We start from the raw sequence: 15,317 nt of genomic DNA on the forward strand, positions 1-15,317 counted from the left end.
ACTGATTTGCAGTATTTTTCTGTAGGTAAAGACATAACAGAATAACTATCCCATATTCATCATATAACTATCCCATATTCATCATAATCCTAAAATTTACAAAAAAAAATTCTGATTCCCAAAATACAACTTACTAGATCTACTACTGAGATAGTTTGACACATTCTAGACATGACCCCAAAGGCTCCACCTACGTCCCTGGTTGGATTAGATAGATATTTCCTCCATCCTCCCTAAATTAGTTGTCACAAAAGTGGGATGTATTATCACAGGGAGTGAGCAGAAAGATCCATTGGAGTGTGGGGAGAAAATATTATAATGAATAATATTTAAACTTAGAAAAAAATAAGTTTTACAAATACTTAATATAAGAATCAATACTAATATTTTTTCTCCATCCTAATTTTAGATCGAGAATTGCGCCACAGGATGGGAACTAATCCCTGAGGAAGGAGTGGGAGTTCAACTAGATAAAGGGATTTAATAAGGCAAATTTGTTTTTTCTTCCCATAAATATTTTCATGCATTGAAAGATAACTATTATGTTTAAGTGAATATATGGATTGCATCATCTACTTTTAACAAACCTAAGTCTTATAAAATAGACAATCTGCTGAAAAATATCCCTGCAAATAACAATGGATTGAAGGTAGTGATAGCAGGGCAAGCACAAGCAAAAAATAAATAGCAGAGCTTTATCTCTTGACTATATACTTGAAACAAAAGTACTTTGCAAGCAATTACAGAATAAAAACAATGCTAGTATTATTGTTAGGTGCCTTCAATCCAGTTCTGACTCATAGTGACCCTATGTACAACAGAACGAAACACTGCCCAGTTCTGTGCCATCCTCACAATCATTGCTATGCTTAAGCCCAGTGTTGCAGCCATTGTGTCATCCACCTCATTAAGGGTCCTCCTCTTTTTCACGAACCATCTACTTTACCAAGCATGAAGTCCTTCAACAGGAACTAGTCCCTCCTGATAACATGCCCAAAGTATGTGAGATAAAGTCTTGCCATCCTCCCTTATGCATTGTCCAGCTTTCTCATATGAGGTGATTGAAAATACCATTACTTGTGGCAGGCACACCTTAGTCCTCAAAGTGACATCTTTGCTTTTCAACACTTTAAAGGGGTCTTCAACCACAGATTTGCCCAGTGCAATACACTGTTCAGTTTCTTGACTGCTGTTTCCATGGTCATCGATTGTGAGTCCAAGTAAAATGAAATCCTTGACAACATCAATATGTTTTCCATTTATTGTGATGTTGTTTATTGGTCTAGTTGTAAGGACTTTTGTTTTCCTGGTGGCGTAGTGGTTAAGTGCTATGGCTGCTAACCAAAAGGCTGGCAGTTCAAATTCGCCAGGTGCTCCTTGGAAACTCTACGGGGCAGTTCTACCCTGTCCTATAGGGTCGCTATGAGTCAGAATTGACTCAACGGCGATGGGTTTGGTTTGGTTTGGTTTTATTTTGAGATGCAATCCATAAATGAAGACTGTAGTCTTTGATCTTCATCAGTAAGTGCTTCAAGTCCTCTTCACTTTCAGCAAGCAAGGTTGTATCATCTGCATATGACAGGTTGTTAATGAGTCTTCCTCCAAATCTGATCTCCCATTCTTCTTCATGTAGTCTAGTTTCTCTAATTATTTGTTCAGCATACAGGTTGAATAAGTATGGTGAAATGTTACACCCCTGATGCACACCTTTCCTGATTTTAAACCATGCAGTATTCCTTTGTTCTGTCTGAATGACTGCCTCCTGCCATATGTGCAGGTTCCTCATGAGCACAATTAAGTGTTCTGGAATTCCCTCATTTGCAATGCTATCCATAATTTGTTATTATCCACACAGTTGAATGTCTTTGCATAGTCAATAAAATATAGGTAAATATCTTTCTGGTATTCTCTGCTTTCAGCCAAGATCCATCTGACGTCAGCAATGATATCCATCCTTCCATATCCTGTTCTGAACCTGGCCTGAATTTCTGGCAGTTTCCTGTCAATGCACTGCTGTAACCATTTTGAATTATCTTCAGAAAAAATTTTCTTGCAAGTGATGATGATATTGTTTGATAATTTCCACATTTTGTTGGATCACCTTTCTTTGGAACGGGCACAAATATGGATCTCTTTGTTACTGGACAGGTAGGTATCTTCTAAATTTCTTGGCATAGATGAGTGTTTCCAGCATTGCATTCATTTGCTGAAACATCTTAACTGGTATTCCTTCAATTCCTGGAGTCTTGTTTTTTCCAATTCTAGCACGATTAGATTTAAAAAAGAGGATGACAAAAATTGAAATTTTTGAAAATAATTTAAATAAGGATTTGATTTCCATCTGCTGTTGTCATTAGTTTTCATTGAGTTAATGTAGACTCGTAGTGACCAAGAGTAGAATTGCCCCCACAGGCTTTTCTAGGCTTGTAATCTTTACCGGAGCAGATTGCCAGGTCTTTCTCCCGAAGAGCAATTGGATGAATTCAAACTGCCATCGTTTTGGTTAGCAGTCCAGTGCTTAATTGTTGCACCATCAAATCTAAACCTATGTTATTTCTTTAGATATCAGTTGATAGTAGTGTGAATCCACCAAGATTAGCAAACTGTTAAAAACTCCATAACAATTAAGAGAAAGAAATAATCAATAATTGTATATAGAAAGTAAAAGATAGCAATAATTATTTTATTAATTTTTTGGCAGTATTAATGAATAGCTTTTTTATTAATGAATGATATGAAATAAAATATAATTAAATAGTTTGACATTATTGTTTCATCATAATTATACCTTTTAAATTTCTATTTTGTGGATATTTTATAACTTTTAAATGCATATAACTAAATCAACCTGCTACCATGGAATAGATTCTGACTCATAGAGACCTTATAGCGACAGAATAGAACTGCCCCATTGGGTTTCCAAGGAGGAACTGGTGGATTTGAACTGCCAACCTTTTGGTTAACAGCCATAGCTCTTAACCACTATGCCACCTGCGTTTCCTAAATAACTATATATTATATACATGTGTAATTATATTTCTTTACTTATATATTTAATAAACATATAATACACATGTATTGAGAACATATTTTCAAACATTTAAATAGAGGTGAATGATTAAAATGGATTGGCAATAACTGTTCTAGGATATGAATGGCTCACAATCTATACATTCTAATCATACAAATCTCAAACTACTAATAGAATTTGTTTACTTAAGCAATAGGTCAGTTTGACAAATATTTGTTGTTATTGTTGTTAGGGGCCGTCGAGTCGGTTCCGACACATAGCAACCCTATGCACAACAATACGAAACACTGCCTGGTCCTGAGCCATCTTTACTATTCTTGTTATGCTTGAGCTCATTGTTGCAGCCACTGTGTCAATCCACCCCATTGAGGGACTTCCCCTTTTCTGCTGACCCCGTACTCTGCCAAGCATGGTGTTCTTCTTCAGGAACTGATCCCTCCTGACAACATGTTCAAAATATGTAAGACACAGTCTCACCATCCTTGCTTATAAGGAGCATTCTGGTTGTACTTCTTCTAAGACAGATCTGTTCGTTCTTTTGGCCGTCCATGGTATATTCAATATTCTTCACCAACACTACAATTCCAAGGCATCAATTCTTCTTCGGTCTTCCTTATTCATTGTCCAGCTTTCACATGCATATGATCTGATTGAAAATACCAAGGCTTGGGTCAGGCACACCTTAGCCTTCAAGGTGACATCTTCGCACTTCAACGCTTTAAAGAGGTCCTTTGCAGCAGATTTACCCAATGCAATGCGTCTTTTGGTTTCTTGACTGCTGCTTCCACGGCTGTTGATTGTGGATTCAAGTAAAATGAAACCCTTGACAACTTCAATCTTTTCTCCATTTATTATGATGTTGCTCATTGGTCCAGTTGAGAGGATTTTTGTTTTCTTTATGTTGAGATGCAATCCATACGAAAGGCTGTGGTCTTTGATCTTCATTAGTAAGTACTTCAAGTCCTCTTCATTTTCAGCAAGCAAGGTTGTGTCATCTGCATAACGCAGGTTGTTAATGAGTCTTCCTCCAATCCTGATGCCCTGTTCTTCTTCATATAGTCCAGCTTCTCTGATTATTTGTTCAGCATACAGATTGAATAGATATGGTGAAAGAATACAACCCTGGAGCACACCTTTCCTGACTTTAAACCAATCAGTATCCCCTTGTTCTGTCTGAACAACTGCCTCTTGATCTATGTAAACGTTCCTCATGAGCACAATTAAGTGTTCTGGAATTCCCATTCTTCACAATGTTATCCATAATTTGTTATGATCCACACAGTCGAATGCCTTTGCATAGTCAATAAAACACAGGTAAACATCCTTCTGGTATTTTCTGCTTTCAGCCAGGATCCATCTGACATCAGTAATGATATCCCTGGTTCCACGTCCTCTTCTGAAACTGGCCTGAATTTCTGGCAGTTCCCTGTTGATATACTGCTGCAGCCATTTTTGAATGATCTTCAGCAAAATTTTGCTTGCGTGTGATATTAATAATATCGTTCCATAATTTCCACATTTGGTTGGATCACCTTTCTTAGGAATAGGCATAAATATGGATTTCTTCCAGTCAGTTGGTCAGAAAGCTGTCTCCCATATTTCTTGGCATAGATGAGTGAGCGCCTCCAGCATTGCATCTGTTTGTTGAAACATATCAATTGATATTCCATCAATTCCTGGAGCCTTGTTTTTCGCCAATGTCTTCAGTGCAGCTTGGACTTCTTCCTTCAGTACCATTGGTTCCTAATCATATGCTACCTCTTGAAATGGTTGAACATCGACTAATTCTTTTTGGTATAGTGACTCTGTGTATTCTTTCCATCTTCTTTTGATGCTTCCTGTGTCATTTAATATTTTCCCCATATAATCCTTCACTATTGCAACTCAAAGCTTGAATTTTTTCTTCAGTTCTTTCAGCTTGAGAAACGTCGAGCATGTTCTTCCCTTTTGGTTTTCCATCTCTTTGCACATATCATTATAATACTTTGTCTTCTCAAGATGCCCTTTGAAATCTTCTGCTCAGTTCTTTTACTTCATCAGTTCTTCCTTTTGCTTTAGCTGCTTGACGTTCAACAAATATTTAGCATCCATTAAACAAATTGTTTGCCACCATGCAGGAAAAGAAAATGATTGCATTAATCCTAACAGATCCATTTTTAAATATGAGAATTTCAGTAAAGTTTTAACTTGTTTTCCTTATAACATGTGATTAAATTAAATCCATCATACTGTATAAACATATGACTAAGCCTCCAAATATAATGTGAAGAATAGGCTTCCAAAAAATAACGTTTTGAAGTAACAGTTAATAAACATAGTATTAACTTTATTTAGTAACCATAAATAAACATAGCAGTTGCATATGCATAAATGTAATTATTCTGATTTATAAATTAAAATGCTTATTGTCTGTGAATTAGGTAAATTAGTATATTTAAGAGAATATTACTATATAATTTATATCAGACATCACTAAAGAATAAATATTTTACATGACAACACCCATATCAATGTTACTTATAGTTGCTCTTGATTAATAGACAATAAAACATTTACAGAGAAGTGCAATTGTATCTCTAAAGAATTAAAAGCATTATTGTTTGGATTTGCAGTAGTTGTTAAATGTAAAATTATCTAATAATGCATATTTTAAGTATAAAAATAGTTTGAAAAATCCAAAAAAGTTATATTACAATTAAAGTTCAATACTCAAAATAAATTTAAAACTATGTTTTTTAGAGTTATTTTTCATTAATGTGTTTGCTTTTTAAAAGTTATTGATATACACTTTGGAAATCAATTTGGCTCTTCCTTAAAAAGCTAGAGATACAGCTACCATACAATCCAGCCATCCCACTCCTCAGAATATATCCTAGAGAAATAAGAGCCTTTACACAAACAGATATATGCACATCCATGTTTATTGCAGCACTGTTTACAATAGCAAAAACATGGAAGCAACCAAGGTGCCCATCAGTGGATTAATGAATAAATAAATTATGGTATATTCACACAATGGAATACTACACAACGATAAAGAACAGTGAGGAATCTGTGAAACATTTCATAACATGGAGGAACCTGGAAGGCATTATGCTGAGTGAAATTAGTCAGTTGCAAAAGGACAAATATTGTATAAGACCACTATTATAAGATCTTGAGAAATAGTTTAAACAGAGAAGAAAATATTCTTTTGTGGTTACGAGGGGGGGGGGAGGGAGGGGGAGTGGGAGGGGACATTCACTAATTAGTAGATAAGAACTACTTTGGATGAAGGGAAAGACAACACACAGTACAGGAGGGGCCAGCACAATTGGACTAAACCAAAAGCAAAGAAGTTTCCTGAATAAACTGAATGCTTCGAAGGTCAGTGTAGCAGGCGCAGGGATGTGGGGACCACGGTTTCAAGGGACATTTAAATCAATTGGCATAATAAAACCTATTAAGAAAACATTCTGCATCCCACTTTGAAGAGTTGTATCTGGGGTTTTAGATGCTAGCAAGCAGCCATCTAAGATGCATCAATTGGTCTCAACCCACCTGGGTCAAAAGAGAATGAAGAACACCAAGGATACAAGGCAATTACGAGGCCAAGAGACAGAAAGGGCCACATGAACCAGAGGCTACATCATTCTGAGACCAGAAGAACTAGATGGTGCCCGGCTACAACCGATGACTGCCCTGGCAAGGAACACAACAGAGAACCCCTGAGGGAGCAGGAGAGCAGTGGGATGCAGACTCCAAATTCTCATAAAAAGACCAGACTTGATGGTCTCACTGAGGCTAGAAAGACACCAGTGGTCATGGCCTCCAGACCCTCTGTTGGCCCAGGATAGGCCATTTCGAAGCCAACTCTTCAGATATGGATTGGACTGGACGATGGGTTGGAGAGGGATGCTGGTGAGGGGTGAGCTTCTTGGATCGGGTGGACACTTGAGACTATGTTGGCATCTCCTGCCTGGAGGGGAGATGAGAGGGTAGAGAGGCTTCGAAGCTGGCGAAATGGACAGGAAAAGAGAGAGTGAAGGGAGAGAGTGGGCTATGCCATTAGGGGGAAAGTAATTGGGAGTATGTAGCAAGGTGTATATAAGTTTTTTGGAAGAGATTGACGATTTGCAAACTTTCACTTTAAGCACAATAAAAACTATTAAAAAAAAGTTATTGGCATTTTGAAAGGAAGCCAAAAAATAGTCACAAAAATAGTAAATCAATAAATCATGGTATCACACCTTTTAAACAAACTTAGCCTAAAATAAAATCTTTAAACTTGCCAGCTAGAGTTAACGTATTTGCTTTTTTTTTTTTTTTTTTTGGTATTTTTAAATCAAAGGGATACAACAGAGATGAGGTTTAGAAACATCAAACTTTTCTAAAAGTCTTGGAAAAGTTCTTAGAGCATACTACAATTTGTAATATGAAATTCTGATTTTAATTCTTCAATTAGAAAACAGTGACATGCTTGGTATTTCCAGAGGAAAATTTTTCTTGTGTTGTTTGGGGAATGTGGGGGGCGGGGGGAACATTAGGGGAAAAAAGTCTCCTGAGCATGTGTAGAATTTTATTAAATCCACTGTATAGACTTTTTCTCCTTTTATAAAGAAGCTCAAAATAAAAATTTAAGAAAGAAAAGATATTGCCAACCTCAAAGAAATAATTCAAATGGAGAGAAATACACAATAGTTTTATTTCCAGCTCCCAGGCTCAATTGGTATTTCAACTAAATATAAGGTAGTCAAGTAGGGTCGTCACATAAATGGAAGGTTATGACAAGATGAAGAGCTCTTTATAGAATCACGCTCAGTGTAGTGCGTGGCTTATGAAGTGAGCTGATAGCAAACCCAAATGCAAAGCCATCTGGCATTAATATTTAGCATACTCAAGAGAAGTTCAACAATTGAACCAACATGTAAGCAGGGTGAATTTTTTTTTTTAATACCTTAGAGAAACAAACTGCATTTCTCTAAAAATGCTTGCATTATCTAATAATCAAGAGCAATTATAATTCACACTGTGGTAAGGGTTCACCTTTAGATGAAACTTCTTAACAAAAAGACAATGCTGTGATTTGTGTACTAGGACATGGGACCTCCTTTATCTACTAAGTCTCCTAAGCTGGTCAATTTTATTCCAAAGCCCCTGTCCCCATAACCCAGCCTTTCCTTGCCGTGGGCAGTGTACGGCAGAGCCATGTAGGTGAGATGGTACTATCTCTCAATTTACCTATTAAAATAACCTTTACTCCTAATCTTGGGTCCACCTGTTTGCCACTGACAGAACCTAAGTTATATTTCTTAAAACCAAACAAAGATAATATTGATATCCCTACTTTAACTAAAAGCATCAACAGCAAGCAAAAAGCAGTCCTGAATAAAGAAACATCAGTTGGCTACCTGCTGCCTACCAGAAAAACTCATGACCTCAACTCCTTACCTCTTCCTACAATGTACTCCAGATCTTCCCCTAGACTCAATACACTCAAAGCTCAGCCTTCTCCCCAGAGCATCCTGTGCGGCTGGTCCTATAAGTGTTTTATTGTATCTTTAGTTTGTAAGGTCCCTGGTGGTTCAAATGATTTGTGGTTGGCTGCTAACTGGAGAGTTGGCGGTTTAAACCCACCCAGTAGTGCCACAGAAGGCAGGCCTTTGCTATCTTCTTCCATGAAGATTACAGCCAAGAAAACCATATGGAGTTCAGCTCTACTCTGTTACACCGGGGTTTGCCACGAGTCAGAATTGACTAAACGGCAGCGGGTTTTGGTTTTTTCCTTAAGTTCATACCTGAACTGTTCATGACATTGGACCTTTACAAATTTAAAGGTTAAGCAAACCTTCACAGAAATGGGTTATTTGCCCAGTCTAAAAATATCTTCTCTAGAACATTTATTTATGCTGTGACAGATTTAGGATATGTCCTCAAATTCATTGACGGAATTGATCTTAGATTCTATGTCTAGTTTGTGTAAAGATAACCTTAGAAACTTACAGACATGTGTAGGAAATGCAGGTGTATTTGTAAAGAATGAGGAAAATCAGTCTAGAGTGTTCTAAAAATGCCCGCTTAAATTTGAGTAAATTCAGATTCTCCTGTATAACTGGAAAAAAAAAGGTAAAATCATAAATTGAGCTATAAAATTATTCAAAACATTATTGAAAACTCTTGATTAATGACATATTTTTTAAGAAATGGATATTCAGTTTTTATTGTAATAAGGTAAAAACTAAAATATATATATATTTTCTCAAAATATAAACCATCCCTTGTGATGAAGGTATCAGCTTTTAAAAGGCATACATGGAAAAAAATATTCGCATTGTTTTCAAAACAAATCTATGAAATCAAATTAAGAAACTTATGCAGATTTGCTTAAATCACAGACCCTTGAACACATCTAGTTGTGTTCCACGACTTCATCAGTAACAAGTTAGCATAGAAGGATGCTAACAGAGACTCAGGGAAAAAACATAATAAGCTGTGTAGAAGCTTACTAGTGGTAGATTTTAAAAAGGTTTTTTTTTTTTTTTTTTCATTTGTAAAGTCCATTTCCTCTTGATTAGTCTTCTGTAGACATGGAAAACTGCATCCCCCTTCTAATTACTCTCTGTTTGACTCCGCTTGGTAATCAAACCTGCCTTGTCCTTCCTCTCTCTAGGCTAAACAAATTGAATTCATTTTATTATCCATTTGCCAGTAGCTTAATTATCTTTCCTTCTCTTCCCTGGCCATCTCCTGTTCTTCTACATTTTTTTTTTCTAAGTTCAATAACTCAAAGTAGACACACAATTACAGAAATCTGATTGATGCAGGACAGCAAGTTTTTTTTTTTTTTAATTGTTACCAACTTTAATAGATTTGGGTTGTGTCTGCCTAAGCAGACTGACTCGGGGATGCCTGAAGGGCTCTAGGTTCTATACTGAAAAATGACCAGTTCTCTTGGAGGAGTTCCTGCTTCTCTCTTCAAAGGCACCAGCTGGCTTAGGAGAACTCTACAATGGATTTATTGTTTGTACAACTCATTAGCAAAGACCCACTGCAGCCAAGGAACCTTTGGACAAGGCAAACAGACCACCACTGGACAGCCAGAAAGAAGTGAGGGCTCCCCCAACCCAGCCTGGGTCAACTGAGCCAACAGACTTGATACTTACCAGTGATACTTAATCTTCCTGTGTGTGGTGAGGGGGGGCTGTCACCTCAAGAAGATTTAAAAGCTATAAACCTTGTCCCACCTCAAAAAAAAATTCACTTGCAACTTTAGGAGGTTCACAAGTTTAAAAAGAAAAAAATCAGTGAAGAGCGCCTGCACTAGTGCTTTTACTGGCCACTATCTTCAGTAAAGAGAAAACCCAGCAGCCCCCTTCACTAGCATCCTCCTCCCTCTTCCTGACAGCAGCCTCTGTGTTTAGCCAGACTCCACTGAATAGAAAGTTAAGAGAAAATTCTTGTGAGATTTGCTTCAGAAATCATTCCATTTACAGAGTGGGGATGCCTTCCCCTTCAGTTCTGGTGGACAGAGCAACATTTTTGCCCTCTTTGTTTCTCCTCATCGGATTAGATGGTAATCGTGTCTTCTAGGAGATTCCCAAACTTCCAGTGTACAGGCAAACCCAGCGTCCCTTCTGAATCTCTTCAAAGACACTTCTATTCTCCCATTGTCATACCTTTATGATGATGTAGAGGAACTCTGCTGTTTACCACATGAGCATAGTCAAGGGCTTAGTCTTCACAGGAGCACAGCAGGTGGAAGGGAGTCCATGGGGCTGGTAACGTTTTAGCAGATTCTGGATGTACGTGTGGTTGGTTGGATGAAACTTCTCCCCAGCAGAGTTGGAACACTGTCCCAGCAATTGGCATTGTGCTGCTTGGGGCAGATGATCCAGGAGCCCCACCTGATCTTGTTGAAGTTCACCTGGAATTTGGCCTTCCAACACGGTTGGTTTCTGTCTGGCAAGTGATGTCAGTGGTGCCTCCTGCCTTTTTCCTGAGACTGCTGTCCTCCTGGGCCCACCAGGAGCTCTGGGCTTCCGCAGCAACATGGAGCCACCTAGCCACCTCTGCTTCTGGAAGAGATTGGAGAACAGTCTGGGCAGCGCATCAGTAGTGACCAATTTGGGTGGCTGCTGCCAACACTCTTCAGCCTGCCTGGCCATCCACTTTTCCAGCTCCCTGGTTTGAATCAGCCACTTGGAGAGTGGCCTGGTCACCTCCAGAACTGTGTTTCCCAAGGGGAAGGTGACTCTAATGATTTTATTTAATATTACTCAGTAACTTAGTGGACTCTTTTTTTAATAATAGCATTTTAATGTAGATTTTTACATAGCCCTAGATGTTGTGTTCAGTAATCTTTTTTTTTTTTTTTGTAATTTTTTTGGAGTTATTATTCCTACAGCATTTCTCTCTATTCATTCATACATCAACATTCTTGGAGCTTGGACAGTGTTATCTACCCCATCTCTCTCCTCTTCAGTCCATCTATCTTCCACCAATAGATTAATATTCCTAAAGTACCCATGCTTTACTCCAACCTGTGGGAAGCCTCTCTGTGCTAACTGTCACATCAAGTCATAGCTCTTCTGTCCAGCTGCAATGTATTTCTTATTCCATCTCTGGACATGAAGATTAGCTGACTTCATGAGGTTATAGATATACCTGATAATTTCTCTCATAATACTCTCTCCTTCCACCATTATAAAGGAGCCCCGGTGGTGCAGTAGTTAACTTGATGGACTGCTAACCAAAAGGTGGGTGATTCAAAACCACCAGCCCCTCCATCTGCTACTGTAGAGATTTACAGGCTTGGAAACCCTACGGGGTTGCTATGAGTTGGAATCAACTCATCGGTAGTAGGGTTTGGGTTTCCTCCATCATAACACTTGCAGCACTCTTTTGAAGTTTTCTATGTAATTATTTGTCTTCTCTACCCTACTGAAAGCTCACTGAGAGCATATACTGTGTATGCACTGTTTTATCTTTATAGCCTTATGTTTTGTGCTACCACTAAGATACATAGTACATCTTCTGTTAACAGAATAAACCATGAATTAATTAACATATAATACAATTTTCAAAACATCGTATCAACTTATTTTAAATGATTTCATAATTCAAGTTTACCTGCAGCCTATGAAGCCCTGGTGGCACAGTGATTAACCTCTTAGCTGCTAATCAAAATGTCAGCGATTCAAACTCAACAGCTGCTCTGCAGGAGAAAGATGTGGCAGTCTGCTTCTGTAAAGGTTTATAGCTTTGGAAACCCTATGAGCAGTTCTATTCTGTCCTGTAAGGTCACTGTGAGTCAGAATAGACTCAACAGCAATGAGTTAGTTTGTTTTTGTTTTTTTTTTTGGTTTTATACCCATAAAAGAGAAATTAGTGATTGTTATCCCAGGAAGGAGAAGAATATGGCAGAGCAATAGCTCCTGTGTAAAAAAACCATTGGGTTCATTATATAGAGGAAGAAGAAGGAAGAGTGGGCAAGCCATCAAATTTGAGATTCATGAAACTTCATCTGGGCTATAACGCCATCGGGGTTAGGCAACACAGGTTAAAAAAGAAAAAAAAAAAAAAAAGAATGCTTCCAAATAAAGGAGAAAGCTGTATGTAGTTTGGCCTTGGTTTATTTTCTTATTAAGGAACTTGGACTCCTTGCAGAGATCCTGTACCAACATAGTTTTAGGAGAAGAGTTATGGTGCTTGATTTGTTTAGGCCCAGATAGGAACTTTTTTTTTTTTAGGAACTTAGGAACAGTACTCACTTCCATGCCATTTCTTGGGTGTTACCTTAAGAGTTCACCTGCCAACCAAAAATTTGGCGGTTCAAACTCATCAACGGTTCCATGGGAGAAAAGACGTAGCAATCTGCTCCTGTGAATAATACTGCCTAGGAAGCCCTTTGGGGGCACTTCTACTCTGTCATATTGGGATGCTATGACTCCGAATCGACTTGGCGGCACATAACAACAACATGCAGAGATAGTCGAGAGCCAGCATGTCCGGTATATTGTGAGTGAGCATTAACCACATAGCAAAGGCTACAGCATAAAAAGTCTAGGACAACAGTGGAATGCGGGACATATCAGAGTCCCCGAGGATCAACGGTGCCAGCAAGGACCATGGTGGGGATTCTGAACATGGCAAGAACACAGACGAGATTGCTCAGCCGCAGCTTGCTCCAGAGAAGGCAGTATTAATGCATGAGCCAGTGGAAGAGGACAGCCCAGGGTCTGATTTAGAGATAAGTCCCATTGCTCTAATCATGATGTGGACATATTGGCAGGCATATACACACTAGTCATGTTCAAGTGCAGAAAAATGCTTGAATGACTGGGCATTTCCCCCTAAGAGACAATTTAAAATGAAAATAAGCTACATTACTTTTATCTGTAATTTTTAAAAGCTTCCCTGCTCTCTGCAGAAATAGAAACCTGTGTGGCCAATGAAAAGTTTAGAGAAAATAACCCTAACGTGTTTTCTAACACATCTGAGTAATGGTATTAAATTTATTTATTTACTTATTTTTTATCTAGTGACAGATAAATGACAGAGTCATTTGTATTATTGGCACTGGGGTGGATTCATGGTAAATTCTTGCCCCCTCCCAAATTCTTTAACCAATTATTCTCAGGGGCAAATTAACTATATGGGCCACATGAGAGTTATGGTGCTTACATAGGATGAAGTGGCCACCTCTTTGCCTCAACAAAATCTGCAGATTTCATTTTATTGCTTTCGTATGTCTTCCTTTGCAATACAAGGACTGAATAAGCTAAACAGATGTTAAAGAAACAAGAAGACAGATGTTAAATGGTGTTTAATGATGGTAACAAGAGCAAAATGAAGTGTATATAATGATGGGCATTATTTTGTGTTTTAAAGGAAGACAATTTTGAATGGTGCAAAACAAGTTAGTAAGGAGCTCAAAAAATGACCACTGCCTCCTAGTTGGAGCATCAAAGAATGTGTACAAACACACACATATACATTTCATAGTTTGCTTTTTGCTTTTTCCTCCCTATAGCCAGTATGGAAACCCTGGTGGCATAGTGGTTAAGAGCTAAGGCTGCTAGCAAAAAGGTCGGCAGTTCAAATCCACCAGGCACTCCTTGGAAACTGTGGAACAGCTCCATTCTCTCCTATAGAGTCACTATGAGTCAGAACCGGATCGACAGCAACGGGTTTGGTTTTCCATGGATAATATACATCCTATTGGGATCAAAGTGAGAGCCTGGTAGATCATTTACTCTGTTGTATGTTACTGACCACCATTGTACCCCAGCTCAAATTTGTTAAAAAAAAAAAAAAAAAGCCTTACTTTAATAGTACCTGACATCTCAAGCTGCAATTTTGTTTTACACATGTCCATTTCAACAGCATCTTCAGGTTGTCATGTCATGTATCAAGAAAGGGGAAACCTTTATTATATAGGGTTCATTACAGAATGTTATATTTTTTCCTTTTCACTTTATCATTTTTGGATTGTCCAGTTTTCATGATATAGCATATTTTTAATCAAAATAAGATATTATGTTGTTAAAAGAATACCAAAATCTCATTATTAAAGGTAATTATGAAATGTAAGTATCATTACTATAACTATTAAGTTTCGGATCAATACACAAGCAGCCGGGAATCTTCAGAGGTAGTCTACTCACAAATAAACTGTGAAGGAAGCTGTGATTTATTAAATTTTTGGAATTTAATGTGCATATAAATACTTCAATTTGCTCATTTCAAATATATTCAGAAACATACTAATAGATATTTGGATAACCGCGAAGTCATTAGGCCTGGGGGTTTTAAAAATTATTATTCTAAGTGGAAATAACTGTTGGTGAACAGTTACTAAGATAAAGCGTTTAGGAAGAACAGTTTAGAAAATTAAGTTTCATATTTTCTATTTTTACTCATCTTTTTTTGCTCATGTATTGTCTCCATCAGAATGTTCTTTCTTACTCTCTCCACTGGCCCAAATCCTACCTATCCAGAATAAAGTACTTTTGTATACTTATAATTTCCTATTGCCCTTCATTTGTATCTGTGTGTGTGTGTGACATACCACTTTCTATCTGAATTATAAAGTACACACACATCTAATTTTCTGTACTAGATTCTATCGAAGATAATTGATAATATAGTACACCTATTATCATCTCTTTATTTCTAACAAACATGATACAGTGCCCTACAGAGAGTAGATATTCAATAAACAAATCCTGAATCAGTAAAAATCTGTAATAGGTTTTTAAAAGGGAAGATTCCTAAGTCACTTTTGTCTGAGACATAAAATGAATAG

General features: G+C 37.6%; 1 pseudogene; it reads right to left on the reverse strand.

Moving 5' to 3' along the window:
• Nucleotides 1-10,666: 10,666 nt before the first annotated feature.
• On the reverse strand, nt 10,667-12,791 carry LOC126061761 (nodal homolog; annotated as a pseudogene).
• Between the last annotated feature and the right edge of the window lie 2,526 nt (nt 12,792-15,317).

Source organism: Elephas maximus, chromosome 18, assembly GCF_024166365.1.
Source record: "Elephas maximus indicus isolate mEleMax1 chromosome 18, mEleMax1 primary haplotype, whole genome shotgun sequence".
Taxonomy (NCBI): Eukaryota; Metazoa; Chordata; class Mammalia; order Proboscidea; family Elephantidae; genus Elephas; species Elephas maximus.